The sequence below is a fragment of the Euprymna scolopes genome, chromosome 23 (assembly GCF_053919585.1).
Source record: "Euprymna scolopes isolate OS-2025 chromosome 23, ASM5391958v1, whole genome shotgun sequence".
Lineage (NCBI taxonomy): Eukaryota > Metazoa > Mollusca > Cephalopoda > Sepiida > Sepiolidae > Euprymna > Euprymna scolopes.
In genome coordinates this window covers 58,075,637-58,102,166 of record NC_136504.1, presented here as the reverse complement: position 1 = coordinate 58,102,166, position 26,530 = coordinate 58,075,637, and the positions used below count along the sequence as shown (strand labels likewise).

The following is a 26,530-nucleotide window of genomic DNA, read 5'->3' as shown; positions in this document are numbered from 1 at the left end:
ATACAGCAACTTTGAATCAACAATTTTTATATAGCAACTTTGAATCAGCAACTTTGAATCAGCAACTTTTATACAGCAACTTTGAATCAGCAACTTTTATACAGACACTATGAATCAGCAACTTTTATACAGCAACTTTGAATCAGCAACTTTTATACAGACACTTTGAATCAGCAACATTTATACAGCAACTTTGAATCAACAATTTTTATATAGCAACTTTGAATCAGCAACTTTGAATCAGCAACATTTATACAGCAGCTTTGAATTAGCAACTTTTATACAGCAACTTTGAATCAGCAACTTTTATACAGCAGCTTTGAATCAGCAACTTTTATACAGCAACTTTGAATCAACAACTTTTATATAGCAACTTTGAATCAGCAACTTTTAATCAGCAACTTTTATACAGCAGCTTTGAATCAGCAACTTTTATACAGCAGCTTTGAATCAGCAACTTTTATACAGCAACTTTGAATCAGCAACTTTTATACAGCAGCTTTGAATCAGCAACTTTTATACAGCAGCTTTGAATCAGCAACTTTTATACAGCAACTTTGAATCAGCAACTTTTAATCAGCAGCTTTGAATCAGCAACTTTTATACAGCAGCTTTGAATCAGCAACTTTTATACAGCAGCTTTGAATCAGCAACTTTTATACAGCAACTTTGAATCAACAACTTTTATATAGCAACTTTGAATCAGCAACTTTGAATCAGCAACTTTTATACAGCAGCTTTGAATCAGCAACTTTTATACAGCAGCTTTGAATCAGCAACTTTTATACAGCAACTTTGAATCAGCAACTTTTATACAGCAGCTTTGAATCAGCAACTTTTATACAGCAACTTTGAATCAACAACTTTTATATAGCAACTTTGAATCAGCAACTTTTAATCAGCAACTTTGAATCAGCAACTTTTATACAGCAACTTTGAATCAGCAACTTTTATACAGACACTTTGAATCAGCAACTTTTATACAGACACTTTGAATCAGCAACTTTTACAACAACTAACAGCGTTGATGATTTGTGGATATGTTATCTGCAAACTGACTTTACTTTCAAGAATGGACCAGGATTAAAAGGTCAAAGTTCTCACTACAGAGTGCCAATTCATTAAACAGGACAACATGGTGATAGAGCAGTCTACTAAGCCATTTACAACAACGAGTAGTGTCTGAGCAAAGGGTAACAAAGCTCTAACAAAGAACCTTCGAGTTGCTTATTGGAGTTGCAACAAGATGCATTTTCTCCCACTTTTACCCACTAAGAAGCATAAATGTCAGCTTTAATTCCTAAATGCTAATAATTAATTAATTATGAAATAACTAATAATTAATAAAGAAGGTTTTTGTAATCCTCAGAACACACACACACGCATACACACACATACACACACATACACACACAAGTCATTTAAATCTATATAAATAAAACAGTAGATGTATGTGTGTATCTGTCTGTTTGTGCGTCTATGTTTAAATATTTAACCGATGAAATCTTAAACTACTGATCACAATATTGAAATTAACAGGAAATAGTAATCATATATGGTTTATAATGAATAAAATCTTTGTTTGGATGGATGAATAACGCGTACAGACATATATATCGGCAAGTTGAAATGCAAATTGTTCATTCCAGCTTGCCGATGTATTTCTATTCCTTTCTGTGCATGCCCAAATTCAAATTCATTTCTTCAAGTAGTTTAATATTAAATCTTTCCTACCTATCTCTCAATATTTACATCAGTAGAAAACACAGCTGCAGCGCTAAATGTTTTGGTTTCGATTCTAGTTGATGGCACCCAAGTCATTTTTTTTAACTTGTGAAATCAATACTATATATTAGGTAGAACATATTCACTTGGCTGTGTAATAAATAATAAGTATGAAGTCTGCATGAATTAAGATATATTTAAGCATATTTTATGACCTATTAGTTTGGCAATAAATTCAAGAAAAACACAGGTCGGAAGAAATAAAAATACATACATATATTTTCTGTGTCTGTGACACTGAAAATTGATCATGTGGAAAATAGCAATGCAGTTCGTTTTCAGTTTGATATGGCTTCAAACATTACCTTTATCTCAAATTACACGAGGGAGCACAAAGTGAGAAGCCAATATTGACACAACTGCATCATACAGCTCAAAGTTCATCAGGCAACGCAATTCAGCTGGCAGTTTTTTTTTTTTTTGTTTTTTTTCATACTTGGGAATAACCACTTATCAAGGCCTGGAGACCACTTGAGGATAAGGATTAATGGGTATATGGTAGTCATCCGAACTACACATAGTTACTGCTATGGATGGAAATTGGGTATAATGATCATTTAAGAGGATGGCTCAACAGGAACTTGTTCACATTAGACTTGAAGACGACATTGTTGTAGTCAGCTAGAAAGCATGCTAGCAGAACAGTGTTCCACAGATGGGCTTTTCTAGGAAAAAAAGCTTTGTTCATGGAATCTGTGTTTAGATTTAGGCATAGACAGAGAGTGAGGGAAATTGTTGATAGTGGTTGTAGCTAGATAAGTGTTTTTGTAAAAAAATTGGCAAGGAATATAATTGATGAAGATCAGGAAGGGAGTTCGGTCTAGGAGGGAATCCTGAGGGACGGCAGCATTGATACTGTGAGCTTCTGGTCTCTGCCTATCAACAACTACTCATATAAACCTATCAGAGAGAAGGAGTTTAATAACTGAGAGGACATTTTCAGCTATTCCATAGCTGGCAGTCTTGTGAAGTAGACCTCTATGCCATACCTTGTTAAAAGCATTTGATGAAACCTCCATCAAGAGATTCACTAATCCAGTGTGATATTACAGTTAGCACATTAACTGTAGGTCCAGCAGGACGGAAACCGTATTGCATGTCATTGAGATTAGTTAAATTGCAATGCATCCTTTAAAGAAACTTTCAGATAATTATGATATAAATCTGATTAAACTTTGAAAGTTTGCAGGATAGCCATGGATTTTGGCAGCCACAAGGGTCATTCCAAAAATAAGGTCCCTTATTTTTTTACTATAACACTAAAACGTTGAAGAGCTATGAAGACAGGAGTGGTACCATTAAAATGAGGGACTCTTTTATGTTCCAGAATTTATTTTTTCTACATAGTCACCATCATTCGCAGTGCGCTTTTGTCAGCCTTTTTTGATGCCTTGCTCATAAAAGTTTGGAGTAGGCTTTGCCACTCATATCTCTGTCGCTAATCTGAAATCGTCGAACCCATCTAATTGTGCTGACATCAACTGCGTTGGTTTTGTAAACGTTCAACAGGCGCCTGTAAATGTTGATCGGTTCAATTTTTTCTGCTTGGAAGAATTTGATGAGGCATCTCTGCTTCTGACACATGTTCATGACAGGGGTTGCTTTCTTAGAGTCTCAGTCTTGCACCGTCAATATCTGCAACAGAGAGCTGAAACTTTCAGGTCATGCATGTATAAGTTCAGTCATCATAACAATGCAATCCCCCTATTATATATAAAGAGCAGTTGTTTGTCTATGTGTGTCCAGCTAAAAGTCATAAACTACATAAGACACACTCACAAAGCTGATGTATTCTGCCTTAGATAGAATATGGGCACCTTTTCCGTCAATATTCATTCTTTTGGTGGTCACCAGGTACAAAATTTTTCAAGGAACGATGGGTGTTTTTTTTTTTAACTTTTGGTAAAAAAATTGAACTAAACTACGCTTCTTTGATCTTTGGGCTAGTATCAGTATATAGTATCTGTTTTGTGTTCAGTTGAAACAGGGAAAATCCTTTTTGAAAGATGAGAAGAGAGGAAGGAGAGGAAGTGTGATGAGGAGAGAGGGAAATTTTTCTCCAAATCCACAAAAGCAAGACACGAGTTCTTCTTACCAAGGTATTTCTATTGGATATAGCGACATGGCGGCGCATATTTGGAAGCAGGGGTAGGCACACACGCACATTATGGTAAGCAGTCGGAAAAGTTGCTGGAAAAAGCCAACGAGAACACGGCCAGAAACACTGAAAACAAAACATTAACACAAGATAAGAAAGATTTAATATCAGTTTAGTTATATGCAATAAACTCTTTTACCAAGAAAAGCATATTAACATTTTTTTCAACAAATATTTTTAAAAAATAATTTTTAAGATGAAAACATGGACAAAAATCTATGAACGAAAATCAAATGTTAATTTTTCTTTTCATGTGAAATACCTAAAGATCTTTTATAACGTCAAAAAACAATTTTTTTTTTTTTGCCAAAAGAAGCATCGGAAAAATTAAAAAAATTTTTATTTTTCTTAACGAAAACATCGTCTGTTGATACCTGATTGTTGATTGGCTAATCGTGTCATTTATTTCCGGATGTTTTTTCAGCAGCTTACTCTAAACTGTCAGAAGATACCGACATGACCTTGAGTCATGTTCCAGATGAGTACCTTAATGAAACACATTTCCACAGGACTGATTCCCTGCAAATACAACGAATTCAATGTAAATAAGTACTTGTCATAAACTCTCCCCATTTGTTCATTGCATACATCATCTTCAAATAATAATTTTCTTCATCATCCAACTGACAATCCATCCATCTCGTTAACATTTATCTTCGAATGCCTTTCGGCCTTGATAAATGAAGACTCATTATTATAATATATATATTAAAAATAAAAGTAAGTCCATTAGTCACAGACCATGTGATCTATGAGTAGTTTGTGAAATCTTTCCAAGACTTTTCCATTAGTGGAGCATGTTGCCACAAGATTTCTTCCCTGAGGACTACAACATGATCATCTTCAAATCTGATGTCAATAGATACATGCATTTCATTTTTAATATATATTGTTTTACTAATAAGTCACTACCTATTAAGTCCAAAAGGCACTTGTGGTTAAGGGATAAATTATCAAATTTTATTCATTTCATTATTTTCAATCCTCTTATAATATTCATCATCGTTCAACTGTCAAAGTAGTCATCTCATTAACCCTTGCTCTGGAGTGCCTTTTGGACTTGATAAGCGGTGGCTCATTAGTAAAACAATAGATGTTGTTTCTATATTATACAAACTAAAAAATATTGAATTTCAAGTAAAACAAATGGTACCTTGTAAGAAATTCTGCAGAAATAAGCAGGCTCCTCATTGGTCGGCTTGTCCGCCCATGATTTTGTTTGAACCTATCAGATTGTTTTTTCTTACTAACTGCCGAGGTTATTCTTGGAGCTAAATTTATCTTTTCAGCCCGGCAGTTTTCCCAGAGACAAACAGGTCAGAATGGACGTACGAAAACTCACTCGAGGCTTCTTGTAGCCTCAAAACCCCTTTGTGTCATTGAGACACATTATACCCTAATGTGGGGTGAAATGTTATTATCATTTGAAAACAACAATGCCTTTATGTTGGGCGAAATATTATATTCGTTGCACACTGTTGTGCTCTGTGAATTGATTGACTTTCATCATTATTCATAATGTCTCTCAGAGACGAAATTATGGTCTACATTTTGACTTGTCCTTTGTCCGCCATTTGGATGGTTATGCACAGTGAACTCTATGAAGACTGCCGGACTAGCAGCATTCATCTTTGGAAGGCATCACTTAACTCATCGCCCTGTTGCAACTTTTCTTTGACAGAAGAGTATTGTATCCAGCATTACGTGAAGATAAACTATGAACTATTACCCTTTCCGGATGTTACCAGCCCAGCTCAACAAATAGCAAAAGATGACACATATTTTGCTATTTGGATTTTTTTACTTAACAAAATTTACGTTGAAGTTTAGAGGTAATCCTGTTGTGATTTCTGATTGTTTTCTTTCATTCTGCCTTGGGCAAAACCGAGGTGAGAGAATATCTCACAACCTATGTCACAAATAGTAACATATTCAAAAGTTACGGAAAACGATGAAGTAGGAAAATAATTATTAATGAAAAACAGTTTTCGATAAAGTTTAGATGCAGAATAAAAATTATCTGATATTTTGAATTACATCATTACGTGACATAAACAGAATTATTTCCCCTGTCAACTTTTTTTTCTAATAAATATAATATAGTGATTTCGCTTCATTTTACAAATTTCTTCTTTCATCAACTATTTTTCTACCTTATCGTCTTTCGTAATTTTTGGATATGTTACTATTTAAGTCGTGACAATAACGTACAGTACTGGCAAGAAGAAAGTCTGCACTTGTAATTTTTTCAAAAACTGCAAATTTAAACTAAATTTAATGTAACTGTTTAAACAAACTATACTTCATTTGATTCGCCTTTTATTCTTCTATAATTTTACCTGTTCATATTTGACTTTTAATTGAAATATTATTAGTGTTCACGTCAATTTAAAAAAATAGCTTCAAATTGAGGAGGCAAAAAGAAAGTCCGCAGCAACAAATTCGCTTAAAACCAGCTTAAATTATCGCCCCAAAATCAGTTTAAAATATCCACTAACAGGAAACAAAGCATCTCTAATCATAATTGCTGTTATTCCAGGTTATACAATGTAATATTTAGTCCATATGCCACGACTTTCTCTTAGTGATCGTCAGTAGCTCATTAATCTCCACCTTTCTGGTTTATCCAATCGAGAAATCGGCCGCAGATTTAAATGTGATGAGAAAACAGTACAAAAGACTGTGCAAAAGCACCAAAACAACGGTAATGTTCGTGATGTCCCTAAATCTGGTCGTACTAGAGATACTTCTAATAGGGAAGACAATGATATCAAGATCCGCAGCCTAAGAAACAGATTTGAAACAGCTCTCCAAATCCAACAACAGTGCAATCTTGTTAAAAAGTGCTATCTTTCTACTGTCAAGAACAGATTAAAGGAATTTAATTTGCAAGGATATGTTGCAAGATGCAAGCCAATGATTTCTGGAAAAACAGAAAGCGCCGTCTGGACTTTGTCAGATGCAATGAAGATCATGACTCTTCATATTGGTCAAAAGTGATTTTTAGCGATAAAAACAAGTTCAATAGGCAAGGCAGTGATAGTAGGCAGTATGTCCGTTGGAAGAAAGATGAAGAATTTAATCCTAGGTGCTCAGTTTCAACGCTGCAAGGTGGTGGAGGTTCAGTTTTGGTGTGGGGCATTATTAGTCCAGGGCCTATAGTTCGCTTGCAAGGTCGAATTAATTCGATCACGTACATTAATATGTTGACTGAGTATTTTCTACGCTACTTTGGTTGGAATTTGGGTGATAGTTCCATCTTCATGCAGGATAATGCTCCCATTCACACAGCTGGCAATGTCAAGAGGTTCCTAGAAGAGCATGATATTCTGTGTTTGGATTGGACTGCACAATCTTCAGACTTCAATCCTATCGAAAACGTGTGGCATTACAACAAGAAACAGCTACACTATGATAAAATTTCAAATTTGGAAGAACTTTGGAAAAAATTAAAGAAAAGTAGGATGCCCTTCCACCGGAGTTTGTTGCAGACTAATTCAAGGAATTCCAAAAAGATTGTAGGCTGTCAAATTGCAGAAGGGCTATGCTACTAAATGTTAACTAGTTCATTGTGTTCCTGTTGTATTTGTGTTGCATTAATGTCCTAAAGTGACATTTAAATAACAATTTTCCATTGTGCGGACTTTCTTTTTGCCTCCTCAATTTGAAATTATTTTTTTTAAATTGAGGTGAACACTAAAATATTTCAATTAAAAGTCAAATATGAACAGGTAAAATTATAGAAGAATAAAGGGCCAATCAAATGAGGTATAGTTTGTTTAAACAGTTACATTAAATTTAGCTTAATTTTGCAATTTTTGGAAAAATTACAAGTATGGACTTTCTTGTTGCCGCCTGTGTAGGTACCATTTGTTTCACTTGAAATTCAATATTCGTTATTATAATATATAAGCATCCATTATATATTAAAAATAAAAAGGAAAATTCGTTAGTCATAGTCTATGTGATCTACGAGTGGTTTCTGTAATTTGATGTTCCTTAAATCGAGTGACGTAAGTTCGGGGGTTTTACGGCGCGAGAATATATATATATATCGAAAGATGATCTCTCCCATCACCTTTTATGGCTTCTTGGTAGTGAACACAGGAAATGGTACGACGAAAACCTTCGCCCCCTTTGCTTTTTTTTTTCAGACTAAGGGTCAGTTACTTTGTACATCATTCCACCCCCATCTCTCTCTCTCTCTCTCTCTCTCTCTCTCTCTCTCTCTTCTTTCTTGTTCTAATTTCATTATATCTATAAATATTATTTACCTGGTGATCTTCTGATGAACAGCTCTCTTTCCTTTTTTTTCTTTTCTTTTTTGTAAAAAAATAAAATAAAATAAATAAAAAATAAAAAATCGAGGGCCATTACAAACAACCCGGAAACCCTTTAAAAGTGAAAGCGGAAAAGAACAGGAGGGGATCCATTATTTTCATAGCTGTTATTTAAACCGGCCTATTTCTCCGACCATATTTACTTAGACAACATCAACACAAGGTGTAAAAAATATTAAGCTGTTAACTCTTGGAATAACCTCAGACATCAATAGACGCCGTATTCTCCCATTCCTTGTGAAATTGGCCGGAACCAATGGAAGCTATTGATCTTCAGTGACAATATTAGCAGACACATATCGTAATAATACTATGTAAATAGCATCATACATATACAGTGACCCCCAAAACTGCCACCCATGAAATCGTTAATATAATCCTCAGTCTTATTTGAAATTCAACCATATTTGTTACAAATAAACTTCACTCTTTGCCTAACTTGTCCACCAAGTTTAAGTTATAAATGTCTAACAGTCTTTGTTTTATTGTTGTGCAGTGATATGCGAGGGCACTTTGGTAATCATCTTATCAGCAAGAGATGTGATCCTGAATAGGTTTCACACTCACGAAACCTTAATCCCCCCAACTTTTTATCTTTGGGGTTATCTCAAAGATAATATCCATCAAAACAACCTCCAGACTATTCCTCGGCTGAAGACAATTATCACAGCACAAATCAGGGCAGTGACAATAGAGGAGTGTGCCAAAGTATTGCACGTCTTATTTAGATGCATCATTGAATGACGGTGAAGCAAAGACTGTTGGATATCCATTACTGAATCGTGGTGTACAAGTCAGACATAGACTGAAGTTTATTTGTGTTTGTATTAGTGATATTGCAGAAAGGATTGTAAATTTTATTTTCATTAACGATTCAATGGGTGGCATATCTATCTATCTATCTATCTATCTATCTATCTATCTATATATATATATATATATATATATATATATATATATATATATATATATATATATATTATACTTCCAGACACTAGTGTTTGAAGCTTTCGAAATCATCAGTGCAGGAATTAATGATTTTTGCTGGTCAGAGGATTTGAACCCTACCATAAAGTTACCCTTGACTCCATTTGCAAAGAATGTTACCCCTAGGCCACTGCCAACCGCCTGGAGAATTAAGAGAAATTTAACGTTTATAAAGGACGACGTTACTAAGATGATCTATAGTGATCAAGCAACCATGTCGCCACCTCACACAAGGCCAAGCCGACAACCATTTTTTTTTATTTACCAGATAGCGCTCAATATTTTAGAAATTACTTCTTAAAGGAGCGAAATGATTATAAATTATAAAGCGTCAAATTTTATACATATTGCAAAGATCATATAAGATGGTATGAATAACTTCTTAATGTAAAGTGAAGAAAAATATTGAATGTCTCGCCAAATTAGCATTTAAACTGTTAGACATTTGTAAAAGTCTATATAAATATAGAGTTTGATACTTTCATATAATAATGGGCACGTCATAACAGATTCAATTACCAATTTTCAATAAATAAGACTTTGTTTTTAATTAAATTTAATTAATGAAACGTTATATTAGTAGAGAGAGAGAGAGAGAGAGAGAGAGAGAGAGAGAGAGAGATAAAGGGAAGAGGGAGTATGCAAATGATCTTGTGTTTATTATTGAGAAATTCTCCCCAGCTAATAAAAATTACCAAGTTACTATTAAAAGAGCAATGTGTGTTCAATTAAATGCACACGATAAATTTTTACCAAAGAAATTTGGATGTGATTAAATAACCTGAAGGGTTGACATGACATAAAACAAACCAACCAAACCAACTCAGAAAAAATAACTTAAAAAGGAATTTACTTAACTTATAATTGACATAAAAATTTAAAATTTATAATTGACATAAAAATTTCAAATTTATACTTGATAAAAAGATCAAATTCATGATTAACATGAAAACATCACATTTATAATTGACATAAAAATTTTAAGTTTATAATTGACATAAAAATTTTAAATTTATAATTGACATAAAAATTTTAAATTTATAATTGACATAAAAATTTTAAGTTTATAATTGACATAAAAATTTCAAATTTATAATTGACATAAAAATTTTAAGTTTATAATTGACATAAAAATTTCAAATTTATAATTGACATAAAAATTTTAAATTTATAATTGACATAAAACTTTCAAATTTATAATTGACATAAAAATTTCAAATTTATAATTGACATAAAAATTTTAAGTTTATAATTGACATAAAAATTTCAAATTTATAATTGACATAAAAATTTTAAGTTTATGATTGACATAAAAATTTTAAGTTTATAATTGACATAAAAAGTTCAAATTTATAATTGACATAAAAATTTCAAATTTATGATTGACATAAAAATTTCAAATTTATAATTGACATAAAAATTTTAAATTTATGATTGACATAAAAATTTCAAATTTATAACTGACATAAAAATTTTAAGTTTATGATTGACATAAAAATTTTAAGTTTATAATTGACATAAAAATTTCAAATTTATAATTGACATAAAAATTTAAAATTTATAATTGACATAAAAATTTCAAATTTATAATTGACATAAAAATTTCAAATTTATGATTGACATAAAAAGTTTAAGTTTATAATTGACATAAAAATTTTAAATTTATAATTGACATAAAAATTTCAAATTTATGATTGACATAAAAATTTCAAATTTATAATTGACATAAAAATTTTAAGTTTATGTTTGACATAAAAATTTCAAATTTATAATTGACATAAAAATTTTAAGTTTATAATTGACATAAAAATTTCAAATTTATAATTGACATAAAAATTTTAAGTTTATGATTGACATAAAAATTTTAAGTTTATAATTGACATAAAAATTTCAAATTTATAATTGACATAAAAATTTCAAATTTATGATTGACATAAAAATTTCAAATTTATAATTGACATAAAAATTTTAAATTTATGATTGACATAAAAATTTCAAATTTATAACTGACATAAAAATTTTAAGTTTATGATTGACATAAAAATTTTAAGTTTATAATTGACATAAAAATTTCAAATTTATAATTGACATAAAAATTTCAAATTTATAATTGACATAAAAATTTCAAATTTATAATTGACATAAAAATTTCAAATTTATGATTGACATAAAAAGTTTAAGTTTATAATTGACATAAAAATTTTAAATTTATAATTGACATAAAAATTTCAAATTTATGATTGACATAAAAATTTCAAATTTATAATTGACATAAAAATTTTAAGTTTATGTTTGACATAAAAATTTCAAATTTATAATTGACATAAAAATTTTAAGTTTATAATTGACATAAAAATTTCAAATTTATAATTGACATAAAAATTTCAAATTTATGATTGACATAAAAATTTCAAATTTATAATTGACATAAAAATTTTAAGTTTATAATTGACATAAAAATTTCAAATTTATAATTGACATAAAAATGTCAAATTTATGATTGACATAAAAATTTCAAATTTATAATTGACATAAAAATTTCAAATTTATGATTGACATAAAAATTTTAAGTTTATAATTGACACAAAAATTTAAAATTTATAACTGACATTAAATATATAATATATAATTGACCAAAAAAAAAAACGATCAAATTTATAATAAACATAAAAATTGAAATTTATAATTAACATAAATATCAAATTTATAATTGACATAAAACGAACAAATTTAAATTTAACATAAAATTTTAGATTTCTAATTTATATAAAAGTTAAATTTATTATCGACATAAAAATATCAAATTTATAATTGATGTAAAAATATTCAAATTTATAACGGTCAGAAAAATGTGACTTTTATAAGTGACATAAAATTTCAAATTTATAATTGACAAAAATATAAATTTATAATTGTTAAGTTTTGAGACATTGTGTCGAACAAAGATGGCGGCGTAGTTCAGATCAGTAACCAAGATGGCGACCAAGAATCAAATGCGGTCCGTCGCGTAGTTAACCTCTTAAGTTCTGAGATATTATGTTGAACAAAGATGGCGGTGTAGTTCAGATCAGTAACCAAGATGGCGGCGAAGAATTAAATGCGGTCCGTGACATAGCAAATGGCGAACTGATTGAATCCAAAATTCAACAATTTTTATAATAATTTTGCGACGTTTTCATTGGTTGTTTAGCACAGCCGTTGGTTATAAAAATGATTGGCGAATCCATTCGTCTCATACCCCCCATCACAAGTAAATTGTGATGGGATGTGTCTCCTAGCGGCTTCGGCTGCAGCAAGACAGGGTAGTACACGTCAAGGATTCGTCACTTGACAATCAGTCCAACAGGTGGCGGGCCGGGAACCAGCCCAGCACCTGTTGGACTGAGGTACGCCGCCTGGGTAATACCTAGGAGGTCCACCCTCCCAGGCATTGCCACCGGGCTTTCCGGTGGGGCAAGTTTATTGCTTGCTGCTTGCGGCGCCCCGACCGGGGAATGCCGACTGGGTTACTTAGGCAATTTTTAAAATTGCAGGAGTGCCCTTTCTTTAGGGGAGCCTGCGGGGTCCCCACTTTCCGGCCTTGTGCCACATAATGCTGATGTGGGCAGCATTTAAATATATACCCCCCATCACAAGTCAAAAACATTTTACAATAATCGAAATGAAATTTTTAAATTTATAATTGATATAAACATCAAATGTATAATTGACATGAAAATAAAATTTGTGATTGACATATTAATTTATAACTGACATTAAAATATCAAAACAATAATTAACATTGAAATCAAATTTATAATTGAGATAAAACTTTTATTTTACAATTGACATAAAAATCAAAGTTACGTAAAAATTTCAAATTTATAAGTAATATAAAAACTTTCTAATTAATATAAAATCAAATAAATAATTGACATAAAATATCAAATTTATAATTGACATAAAAATTAATTTATAATTGATATAAAAATTTCAGATTATTAATTAACAGAAAATTTTCAAATTTACAATTGATATAAACATTAAATTTACAATTGACATTAAAAGAACAAATATATAATTAACAAGAAAAAAATTAATTCATGATTAACATAAAAATATCAAATCTATGATTGACATAAAACTTGCAAATTTATGAATGACATGTAAGGAAAAAATTTATAATTGACATAAGTATATCAAATTTATTATTTATTATTTTTTTTAATTTATATTCGGAAATAATATCAAATTTATAATTGACATAAATTTTTTAATTTTTAATTCATAATTTATAAACAAAATTCAAATTTATGATTGACATAAAAATTTCACATTTATATATTACATAAAATTTCAAATTTATAATTAACATAAATTCTTTTATTTATATGCTACATAAACATTTTAAAATTTTAATTTTACATTATATTATCAAATTAATCATTGACATAAAAAGATTAAATTTATAAATAACATGTCACGATATAAATCTATAATTAACATAGGAAGATCAAATTTATAATTAACATTAAAATTTCCAATTTTTAATTGAAATTAAAATATCAAATTTATAATTGATACACAGATATAAAAATTATAATTAACATAAATATGTTAAATTTATAATAGATATAAAATCAAATTTACGACTGATGTAAAAAAGATCAAATTTATAAACTACATGTAAAGATATGAATTTATAATAGACATAAAAATATCAAATTTATAATTTACATTAAAATTTAAATTTACAATTGATGAAAAAATCAAATTTATTATTGATGCAAAAAGAATACATTTATAATTGGCATAAAAATTTTGAATTTATAATTGATATAAAAGTAAAATTTATAACTGACATCAAAATTTTAAATTTATAATTGACATAAAAATGTTTAATTCATTATTGATATAAAAATCAAATACGTAATTTACATAAAAAGATCAAATTTATAATTTACATTAAACGTTTTATTTATAATCGATATGCAAAGATAAAAATTTATATTTTATATAAAAATATAAAATTCATAACTGACACAAAAAGGTCGAATTTATAATTGACATAAAATTTCAAATTTATAAATGATAGAAAGATCAAATTTATTGTTCACGTAAATATATTAAATTTATAATTGACATTAATTAATAATATTTATAATTGTCATGAAAATATCACACTTATAATTAACATTATCATTATTATTATTATTATTATTATTATTATTATTATTATTATTGACTCACTAGGAGTTCTTACAGAGGCCATCATTAGTGATTGCTTACACTATAGTGTTTCATGGAGTATGCATGACAACAAATCTTTTTAGATTTCTAGTACTCTTCATCTTTTCCAATAAGCATTGCAACTGATTTTGTATTATTGTAATCGTCGCATACCATTAATTTCTGGCTGGCAGAGACCACTGGTCTTCTCTTAGATTTAGTCTCCCCCCCCAAATCCAGTACTCTTTGCATCCTTTTGCACGCTTCTAGTGGATTTTTGTCTTCTTTGAACTATCACAACTATTTTCTGTGGTACCAGCTGAGGTCAATTCGATCACTTTGTGAGGGTGGGGTGCAAAGGACCAGTTTATAAATTTTTTTGCCGGTTAAGTTCCCTTGGTTTCGTGTGGTGGTATTCTTTGTGTTTTTGTTTTATTCTTATTGCAACTTCCATGTAGCTAGTTAACGGTCATAATTTACTTTTTTTTTTATTGCTTTTACGACCCAAACAAGACACAATGCCACTTGGACGTAAGGAGCTACCATCTGAAATCAAATCGACACCAACATTATGCAGGGAGCTGAACAGAAAGATATCTGTTCACATTACACTTGAGCTTCTGCATGTCAGTACAGTCAGGGAAACAAGGAACCAGAAGGCAATTCCAAAGTATAGCAGTTAAAGGGAATAAACTATTAGAGTAGAAGGCCTTTCTGTCATCTATGAATCTCTAATGTGTAGGGGTGGGACTTTGCTACTTATCAGGTCAATCGTTTACATTCTCCGCTAGGATCAAGTCGTCATAACCTGCTTCCCGTCATGTCTGAAGTGGCTTACTCTATGTCTTTGGGTTATCATGTGGTACACACTTTGGGGCACTTCAGATGATCGATGGAAGGTGATGTGGCCATACTAGTTGTGACAAGAAGACAAAATGTCTAATTACCATGAATAGATCAAAGTTATAATTACCATGAATAGATCAAATTTATAATTATCATAAATAGATCAAATTTATAATTACCGTGAATAGATCAAATTTATAATTACCATGAATAGATCAAATTTATAATTACCATAAATAGATCAAATTTATAATTATCATGAATAGATCAAATTTATAATTACCATGAATAGATCTAATTTCTAATTACCATGAATAGATCAAATTTATAATTACCATGAATAGATCAAATTCACAATTACCATGAATAGATCAAATTTATAATTACCATAAATAGATCAAATTTATAATTACTATAAATAGATCAAATTTATAATTACCATGAATAGATCAAATTTATAATTACCGTGAATAGATCAAATTTATAATGACCATAAATAAATCAAATTAATAATTACCATGAATAGATCAAATTTATAATTACCATGAATAGATCAAATTTATAATTAACATAAATAGATCAAATTTATAATTACCATGAATAGATCAAAGTTATAATTACCATGAATAGATTAAATTTATAATTATCATAAATAGATCAAATTTATAATTACCGTGAATAGATCAAATTTATAATTACCATGAATAGATCAAATTTATAATTACCATAAATAGATCAAATTTATAATTATCATGAATAGATCAAATTTATAATTACCATGAATAGATCTAATTTCTAATTACAATGAATAGATCAAATTTATAATTACCATGAATAGATCAAATTCACAATTACCATGAATAGATCAAATTTATAATTACCATAAATAGATCAAATTTATAATTACTATAAATAGATCAAATTTATAATTACCATGAATAGATCAAATTTATAATTACCGTGAATAGATCAAATTTATAATGACCATAAATAAATCAAATTAATAATTACCATGAATAGATCAAATTTATAATTACCATGAATAGATCAAATTTATAATTAACATAAATAGATCAAATTTATAATTACCATGAATAGATCCAATTTATAATTACCATAAATAGATCAAATTTATAATTACCATGAATAAATCAAATTTATAATTACCATAAATAGATCAAATTTATAATTACCATGAATAGATCAAATTCACAATTACCATGAATAGATCAAATTTATAATTACCATAAATAGATCAAATTTATAATTACCATAAATAGATCAAATTTATAATTACCATGAATAGATCAAATTTATAATTACCGTGAATAGATAAAATTTATAATTACCATAAATAGATCAAATTTATAATTACCATGAATAGATCAAAGTTATAATTACCATGAATAGATCAAATTTATAATTATCATAAATAGATCAAATTTATAATTACCGTGAATAGATCAAATTTATAATTACCATGAATAGATCAAATTTATAATTACCATAAATAGATCAAATTTATAATTATCATGAATAGATCAAATTTATAATTACCATGAATAGATCTAATTTCTAATTACCATGAATAGATCAAATTTATAATTACCATGAATAGATCAAATTTATAATTACCATAAATAGATCAGCTTTATAATTACCATGAATAGATCAAATTTATAATTACCATAAATATTTTATTTTTATAATAACCATGAATAGATCAAATTTATAATTACAACGAATAGATCAAATTTATAATTACCATGAATAGATAAAATTTATAATTACAATGAATAGATCAAATTTATAATTACCATGAATAGATCAAATTTATAATTACCATGAATAGATCAAATTTATAATTACCATGACTAGATCAAATTTATAATTACCATAAATAGATCAAATTTATAATTACCATGCATAGATCAAATTTATAATTACTATGAATTGATCAAATTTGTAATTACCATGAATAGATCAAATTTATAATTACCATAAATAGATCAAATTTATTATGACCATAAATAGATCCAAGTCATAATTACCATGAATAGATCAAGTTTATAATTACTATGAATAGATCAAGTTTATAATTATCATAAATAGATCAAGTTTATAATTATCATGAATAGATCAAATTTATAATTACCATAAATAAATCAAATTTATAATTACCATGAATAGATCAAGTTTATAATTACTATGAATAGATCAAGTTTATAATTACTATGAATAGATCAAATTTATAATTACCATAAATAGATCAAATTTATAATTACCATGAATAGATCAAATTTATAATTACCATAAATAGATCAAATTTATAATTACCATGAATAGATCAAATTCACAATTACCATGAATAGATCAAATTTATAATTACCATAAATAGATCAAATTTATAATTACCATAAATAGATCAAATTTATAATTACCATGAATAGATCAAATTTATAATTACCGTGAATAGATAAAATTTATAATTACCATAAATAGATCAAATTTATAATTACCATGAATAGATCAAAGTTATAATAACCATGAATAGATCAAATTTATAATTATCATAAATAGATCAAATTTATAATTACCGTGAATAGATCAAATTTATAATTACCATGAATAGATCAAATTTATAATTACCATAAATAGATCAAATTTATAATTATCATGAATAGATCAAATTTATAATTACCATGAATAGATCTAATTTCTAATTACCATGAATAGATCAAATTTATAATTACCATGAATAGATCAAATTCACAATTACCATGAATAGATCAAATTTATAATTACCATAAATAAATCAAATTTATAATTACTATAAATAGATCAAATTTATAATTACCATGAATAGATCAAATTTATAATTACCGTGAATAGATCAAATTTATAATGACCATAAATAAATCAAATTAATAATTACCATGAATAGATCAAATTTATAATTACCATGAATAGATCAAATTTATAATTAACATAAATAGATCAAATTTATAATTACCATGAATAGATCCAATTTATAATTACCATAAATAGATCAAATTTATAATTACCATGAATAGATCAAATTTATAATTACCATAAATAGATCAAATTTATAATTACCATGAATAGATCAAATTCACAATTACCATGAATAGATCAAATTTATAATTACCATAAATAGATCAAATTTATAATTACCATAAATAGATCAAATTTATAATTACCATGAATAGATCAAATTTATAATTACCGTGAATAGATAAAATTTATAATTACCATAAATAGATCAAATTTATAATTACCATGAATAGATCAAAGTTATAATTACCATGAATAGATCAAATTTATAATTATCATAAATAGATCAAATTTATAATTACCGTGAATAGATCAAATTTATAATTACCATGAATAGATCAAATTTATAATTACCATAAATAGATCAAATTTATAATTATCATGAATAGATCAAATTTATAATTACCATGAATAGATCTAATTTCTAATTACCATGAATAGATCAAATTTATAATTACCATGAATAGATCAAATTTATAATTACCATAAATAGATCAGCTTTATAATTACCATGAATAGATCAAATTTATAATTACCATAAATATTTTATTTTTATAATAACCATGAATAGATCAAATTTATAATTACAACGAATAGATCAAATTTATAATTACCATGAATAGATAAAATTTATAATTACAATGAATAGATCAAATTTATAATTACCATGAATAGATCAAATTTATAATTACCATGAATAGATCAAATTTATAATTACCATGACTAGATCAAATTAATAATTACCATAAATAGATCAAATTTATAATTACCATGCATAGATCAAATTTATAATTACTATGAATTGATCAAATTTGTAAGTACCATGAATAGATCAAATTTATAATTACCATAAATAGATCAAATTTATTATGACCATAAATAGATCCAAGTCATAATTACCATGAATAGATCAAGTTTATAATTACTATGAATAGATCAAGTTTATAATTATCATGAATAGATCAAGTTTATAATTATCATGAATAGATCAAATTTATAATTACCATAAATAAATCAAATTTATAATTACCATGAATAGATCAAGTTTATAATTACTATGAATAGATCAAGTTTATAATTACTATGAATAGATCAAATTTATAATTACCATAAATAAATCAAATTTCTAATTACCATATCAAAATTATAATTACCATGTATAGATCAAAGTTACATTACCATGAATAGATCAAATTTATAATTACCATGAATAGATCAAATTCACAATTACCATGAATAGATCAAGTTTATAATTACCATAAATAGATCAAAGTTATAATTACCATAAATAGATCAAATTTATAATCACCATAAATAGCTCAAAGTTATAATTATCATAATTAAATCAAAGTTATAATTATCATAAATAGATCAAAGTTATAATTACCATACATAGATCAAATTTATAATTACCATGAATAGATCAAAGTTATAATTACCATAAATAGATCAAATTTATAATAACCATAAATAGATCAAATTTATAATTACCATGAATAGATCAAATTTATAATTACCATAAATAGATCAAAGTTATAATTACCATAAATAGATCAAATTTATAATGACCATAAATAGATCAAAGTTATAAGTACCATGAATAGATCAAAGTTATAATTACCATAAATAGATCAAATTTATAATTACCATGAATAAATCAAATTTATAATTACCATATCAAACCTATAATTACCATGAATAAATTAAACTTATAATTACCATGAATAGATCAAATTTATAATTACCATGAATAGATCAAATTTATAATTACCATAAATAGATCAAATTTATAATTACCATGAATAGATTAAAGTTATAATTATCATAAATAGATCAAAGTTATAATTATCATGAATAGATCAAATTTATAATTACCATAAATAGATCAAATTTATAATGACCATAAATAGATCAAAGTTATAATTACCATAAATAGATCAAAGTTATAAGTACCATGAATAGATCAAATTTATAATTACCATAAATAGATCAAATTTATAATTACCATGAATAGATCAATGTTATAATTACCATGAATAGATCAAATTTATAATTACCATATCAAACTTATAATTACCATAAATAAATCAAACTTATATTTACCATGAATAGATCCAATTTATAATTACCATGAATCGATCCAATTTATAATTACCATGAATCGATCCAATTTATAATTACCATGAATAGATCAAAGTTATAATTATCATGAATAGATCAAATTTATAATTACCATAAATAGATCAAAGTTATAATTACCATAAATAGATTAAAGTTATAATTACCATAAATAGATCAATTTATAATTATCATGAATAGATCAAGTTTATAATTACCATGAATAGATCAAATTTATAATTACCATGAATCGATCCAATTTATAATTACCATCAATAGATCAAAGTTATAATTATCATGAATAGATCAAATTTATAAGTACCATGAATAGATCAAAGTTATAATTACCATAAATAGATCAAATTTATAATTACCATAAATAGATCAAATTTATAATTACCATATCAAACTTATAATTACCATGAATAAATTAAACTTATAATTACCATGAATAGATCAAATTTATAATTACCATGAATAGATCAAATTTATAATTACCATAAATAGATCAAATTTATAATTACCATGAATAGATTAAAGTTATAATTATCATAAATAGATCAAAGTTATAATTATCATGAATAGATCAAATTTATAATTACCATAAATAGATCAAATTTATAATGACCATAAATAGATCAAAGTTATAATTACCATAAATAGATCAAAGTTATAAGTACCATGAATAGATCAAATTTATAATTACCATAAATAGATCAAATTTATAATTACCATGAATAGATCAATGTTATAATTACCATGAATAGATCAAATTTATAATTACCATATCAAACTTATAATTACCATAAATAAATCAAACTTATATTTACCATGAATAGATCCAATTTATAATTACCATGAATCGATCCAATTTATAATTACTATGAATCGATCCAATTTATAATTACCATGAATAGATCAAAGTTATAATTATCATGAATAGATCAAATTTATAATTACCATAAATAGATCAAAGTTATAATTACCATAAATAGATTAAAGTTATAATTACCATAAATAGATCAATTTATAATTATCATGAATAGATCAAGTTTATAATTACCATGAATAGATCAAATTTATAATTACCATGAATAAATCAAATTTATAATTACCATGAATAGATCAAGTTTATAATTACCATAAATAGATTAAATTTATAATTACCATAAATAGATCAAGTTTATAATTATCATGTATAAATCAGATGTATAATTACCATATCAAATTTATAATTACCATAAATAAATCAAAGTTATAATTACCATAAATAGATTAAGTTTATAATTACCATAAATAGATCAAATTTATAATTACTATAAATAAATCAAATTTATAATTACCATAAATAGATCAAATTTATAATTACCATAAATAAATCAAATTTATAATTACCATAAATAGATCAAATTTATAATTACCATAAATAGATCAAATTTATAATTACCATAAATAAATCAAATTTATAATTACCATAAATAAATCAAATTTATAATTACCATAAATAGATCAAATTTGGATTACTACTACTACTACTACTACTACTACTACTACTACTACTACTACTGTTACTACTACTGTTACTTCTACTGTTACTACTACTGTTACTACTACTGCTGCTCACCAGGAGTTCTCACACAGGCAATCATCAATGATTGCTCACTGACAATAACCAGTATTGTTCTGATAATGATATCAAATTATTTTGGATTATCGCAGCATTCGTATACCATACATTTCTCACTGGCATAGATCATTGGTTTCTTCTGGGATTTGGATCACAAGAAGCCTTCCAAAAGTTCCAGTATTCTCCATACTCTTCCAGTGGATGTCTGGTTAGTTACTAGTTGAGACAAAAGTCTTAATTTATAATTTTGCATAAGAAGATCAAATTTATAATTATCGAAAAGAGATCAATTTTTCACATCATATGCAGCAGTGGAGTTCTACAACTTATTGAAGCAGCGATGAGAGTACTCGATGAGAGTACTCGATGAGAGTACTCGATGAGAGTACTCGATGAGAGTTAGGGTTAGGGTTAGTACTTGATGAGAGTAGATGCTTCAGGGCACAACCAAATAACCGATAACCAGTAGAGTTTGCATCAGCTCGCGTGAGGATAGGCAAGATTAAGTTCAGATCAGGCCAGCATGTACACCAACATTTTCTTACAGATGAAAGTTTAAGTGCATCATCTGCACTACACCCCCCACACACGCACATGCACATGAAATCGAATGGATGCTTTGCATCCCTTCTTATTTTATTAAATCAAAATCTTTCCATCTTCTTTCGTACAGTTAGTTGTATCAAGTCGACAATTCATAGCCCTCAACGTGTATACCCTCGATTAACCTGACAAGTGGCAAAATTCCACCCCTTTATTGTAAAGATTTCAAAATGCCAGAAAGCTTTCTACTCTAATTGTTTCTTCTCTTGAACTGCTGAGCTCTGGAATTCTCTTCTTCTTTCCATCTTCCCTAACTCTACTAAGATGCCGAAGTTATAATGAAATGCAAACATCTTGCTTCTCAACTCCCTACTAAGTTCTCCTATAAATATGGCCCCAAATAGTGCCTCTTTACGTCCAACTTGCAATATTCTTTGCTTGGAGTGAATAAAGGTAAAAAAAAATCCCTGCTTTCAATATGCCCCCCCCCCCCGCTTCAATAAAAAAACCAATAGTCATACCATGTCTCATAAATATCTTTAGTAAGACATTATTATTTTTTAATGCATACAAATATTGGATATTTAATACTAATATGAACTGCAAAATATATTTCTTATACAAAAACAAAAACAGAGAATGTAGACATCGCAACAAGATAAGATCCATTGCCAAAGACACTGGAAAGATGGTTGGATCATTCTACTGCTCCAGAAAGTATCTCACTCCTGACGCAATCCTCTACCTGGACAGAAGCCAAATACATCCTAAGATGGTGTGCTGTTGCCACATCTGGGGTAGCCTTTCCTACTTTGACAGGGTACAAAACCATCTTTGAAATCTAGTGAGCGAACGCCTTTTAGTGTCCCTACTTCCTCTTTTTCATAGAAGAGATGCTACGAGTCTACCTATCTTCTAATGTTATTTTCACGGCAGGTGCTTCACTGAGCTTCAATCTATGCCCTCCCCCATGCAAAACATTTGCAACAAATACCCATCTAGCTACAAAAAATGTCAACAATTTCCCTTACTTTCCGTCTATGTCTAAAACTAAATGAAAATTCCATAATTCTATTTCTTTTCTAGAACTGTCCGTTTGTTGAACATAATATCGTGAGGCTGCTTCCCAACTGACTATAACATGGTCGTTTTCAAGTTTAATGTAAATAAGTTCTTGTTCTTAAATAATTAAACCCTTCTCAAGTTTCACCATTACCGATCATCACAGTGTTGCCTTACTCATTAACCTTTAACCTTGAGTGGCCTTTGGACCTTAATAAATGGTGACTCCCCTCTCTCCTGGTAAAAAAATGGGGGATACATTCTTCTATGTGTTGGTTGGGAGGTAGAGTTTTCCTCTGTTTCCTGAAGTGAAACAAGAATAAACCCTACTGATAAAAGCGGTGGATTATCTTTTTGCACCTAATAGTTGGGTCATGGTCACTATTGCTAACATAAAATTAAGCTTATTAAATTTCGAGGAAAATATCGATTACAAAAATATTTTCCAATATGCTGTAAAATATGATTTGTGCATTCCACAGACCGCATGCATGACACCCTTAAAATTATCTTGATGCAAAGTTGAACCTTATTCTTACGTTCATTTGAAATGTTAAACATATTTTTCACATTCAATTGTAAAGTTCAACTTATTTTTTCAAGTTCAGTTATAAATTTTAAACTAATTTCCACATTCAAGTTGACCAGTGAAATTATTTCTTTTTTTTTATTACATTAATTTGTAAAATTAAACCAACTTTTTACATACAGTTTTAAAAGTTGAACAAATTAATCACATTCACTTGCAAAATTGAGCCTTCAAATTAAGTTCTAAAATTGAATCTATTTCATTGATTTACAAATTTGAACCCATTTTTCAGGTGCAAAGATTCCTCTTTTTTCACGTAGTTGCAGTTGCAATTATTTTTTTAGTTAATTAAAAAGTGAAACTCATTTCTCTCATTCTATCGCAGAGTTGTACCGATTTTTTATGATCAAATGAAAAGTTGAACATAATTTTCACTTCAGTTACAAAGTAATCCTTCACATTCATTTGTAAAATAAAATCTATTTCTCGTAGTTACAAAGATGAATCTGTTCTTCATATTCAGTTTAAAAGTTGAACCTATTTTTTACATTTACTCGTAAAGTTGATTTTAATTAGCATGCTCAGGTTCAAAATTGAACCTATTTTCCACAATCTTCTATAAATATAAAAGCGAAAATGTATGTATGTATGTATGTATGTATGTATGTATGTATGAATGTATGTATGTATGTATGTATGTGTGTTGGCTTTTTCTGTATGTCTACAAAAGGCTTTTTCAGAGAAGCGGTCGGTCGCTTCACAACTTTTTAAAACTTTTTATATAACATATAAATCGTATATCTCAGAGTTAACAACGAAGCTCGCCTGTCTATTTAATTTACTCGCTTTTGGGAAGATAAATATTCAACATTTGTCGCTCGCCGCATGTGGGTTAGTCTTTTTCCTATAACATCTTGAGAAGCGTTCCCGCCCCGCAGTCAAACTTGACCTCATTAACTCATTAAAACGGGCACCTGCCAAATCCAAGTAATTAAATAAATTCAAATGTGTTTCCGTTAGCATCTCGCGGTGGGGCAATTGTTAACGTTGCACGTTTTTTTTTTTTTTGTTTTTTTTTTTCACACTTTAATTTACAACATTGCCTCAACGGTTCGGGTTCGATCCTCATGCTTACTTTTTTTTTAACCCCCCCACCCCCACCCCGAAGTTTCCACACACACCTACAAACACCCGGGCAACGCCGGGTACCCCTCGCTAGTTAATTATAAAGTTGAATCTATATGCATCTGTCCATAGCTTTCAAGTTAATAGTCATTTATATACATTTGATCTTCAGCATAATATAACTGTTCCGTTTGTTTATATAGCTGGGCTGGGTTAACGTGTTATATATACAGACTGTATGAATGTCTAGTGTTTAAAATGTTCCTCTAGTTGTATGTATGTGTGGATGTTTCACACATAACAAGTCTTTTACAACAACGAATAAACATATTTGTCTACTTGGTCTAGACAAAAGAAAAACATACCTTTTTCATAGGGACGAATAGGTTTCTTCACTCTTCTGATCTGTTTCTTGCAGTCCTGAAACAAATGTCTGGCTTTGAAGGAACGCCAAATCCGAAATTCATTTTATATAAACTTTATTCTTGACTTGCCATCAGAGCTGTAAGTTCTACATTATGCTAAGGTCGCATTTCTCCCAGGTTCCAGACATGGAGACGATATCTTCTGTACTAACTTATCCAACTCTCCCCTCTGACTAACTCACTTCAAAACTTATGTGCATTTCTAAACTATCCCATGACATCATCAACTCACGTAACCAAAGATGATCCATCATTGTCACATATTTTGTTTATTTAACTAACATTCCTGTTTGTTGTAACCTTCCCACGTTAACATTTCTACCATAAATATTTTTATCTGTTAAATATCTAATTCGTCTCAATATATATTTTTTAATATTCTATTTTCCAAGTATCAACAACGATAACAATAATAATCGTTTCGGTTACTTGGCATTGCCCCGGCAGTGCTCTATATAACACATTGTCTTTTTTAAAATATTGATTGTCAGTAAAAAAAAAAAAATAGGAAAACTTATTCAGAACTAAATTATCATTTCCTTTTTATCTCTTGCTTGTCTCTTTCCATTTCATGTACTGCTAATTTGTGCCTTATTTTCTTTTTGCTTCCTTTCATTTTTACTAAAATAGTTGTCAGCGTGTGTTTCCTTGTTGCATTTTTATTTGATATAAGAACCTCAGTGCTTGTGATTCATAGTTAGT

General features: G+C 28.1%; 1 long non-coding RNA gene across 1 annotated transcript in view; it reads right to left on the bottom strand.

Moving 5' to 3' along the window:
* LOC145245924 (uncharacterized) overlaps positions 1-25,990 on the bottom strand; it is a 46,876-nt gene extending 20,886 nt beyond the window's left edge. The window contains exons 1-2 of the long non-coding RNA XR_013863048.1: positions 25,769-25,990; positions 3,881-4,009 (exon numbers count right to left, since the gene is read on the bottom strand). This is a non-coding gene — a long non-coding RNA (uncharacterized LOC145245924). The remainder of the gene's footprint in view (positions 1-3,880; positions 4,010-25,768) is intronic.
* Positions 25,991-26,530: the final 540 nt, after the last annotated feature.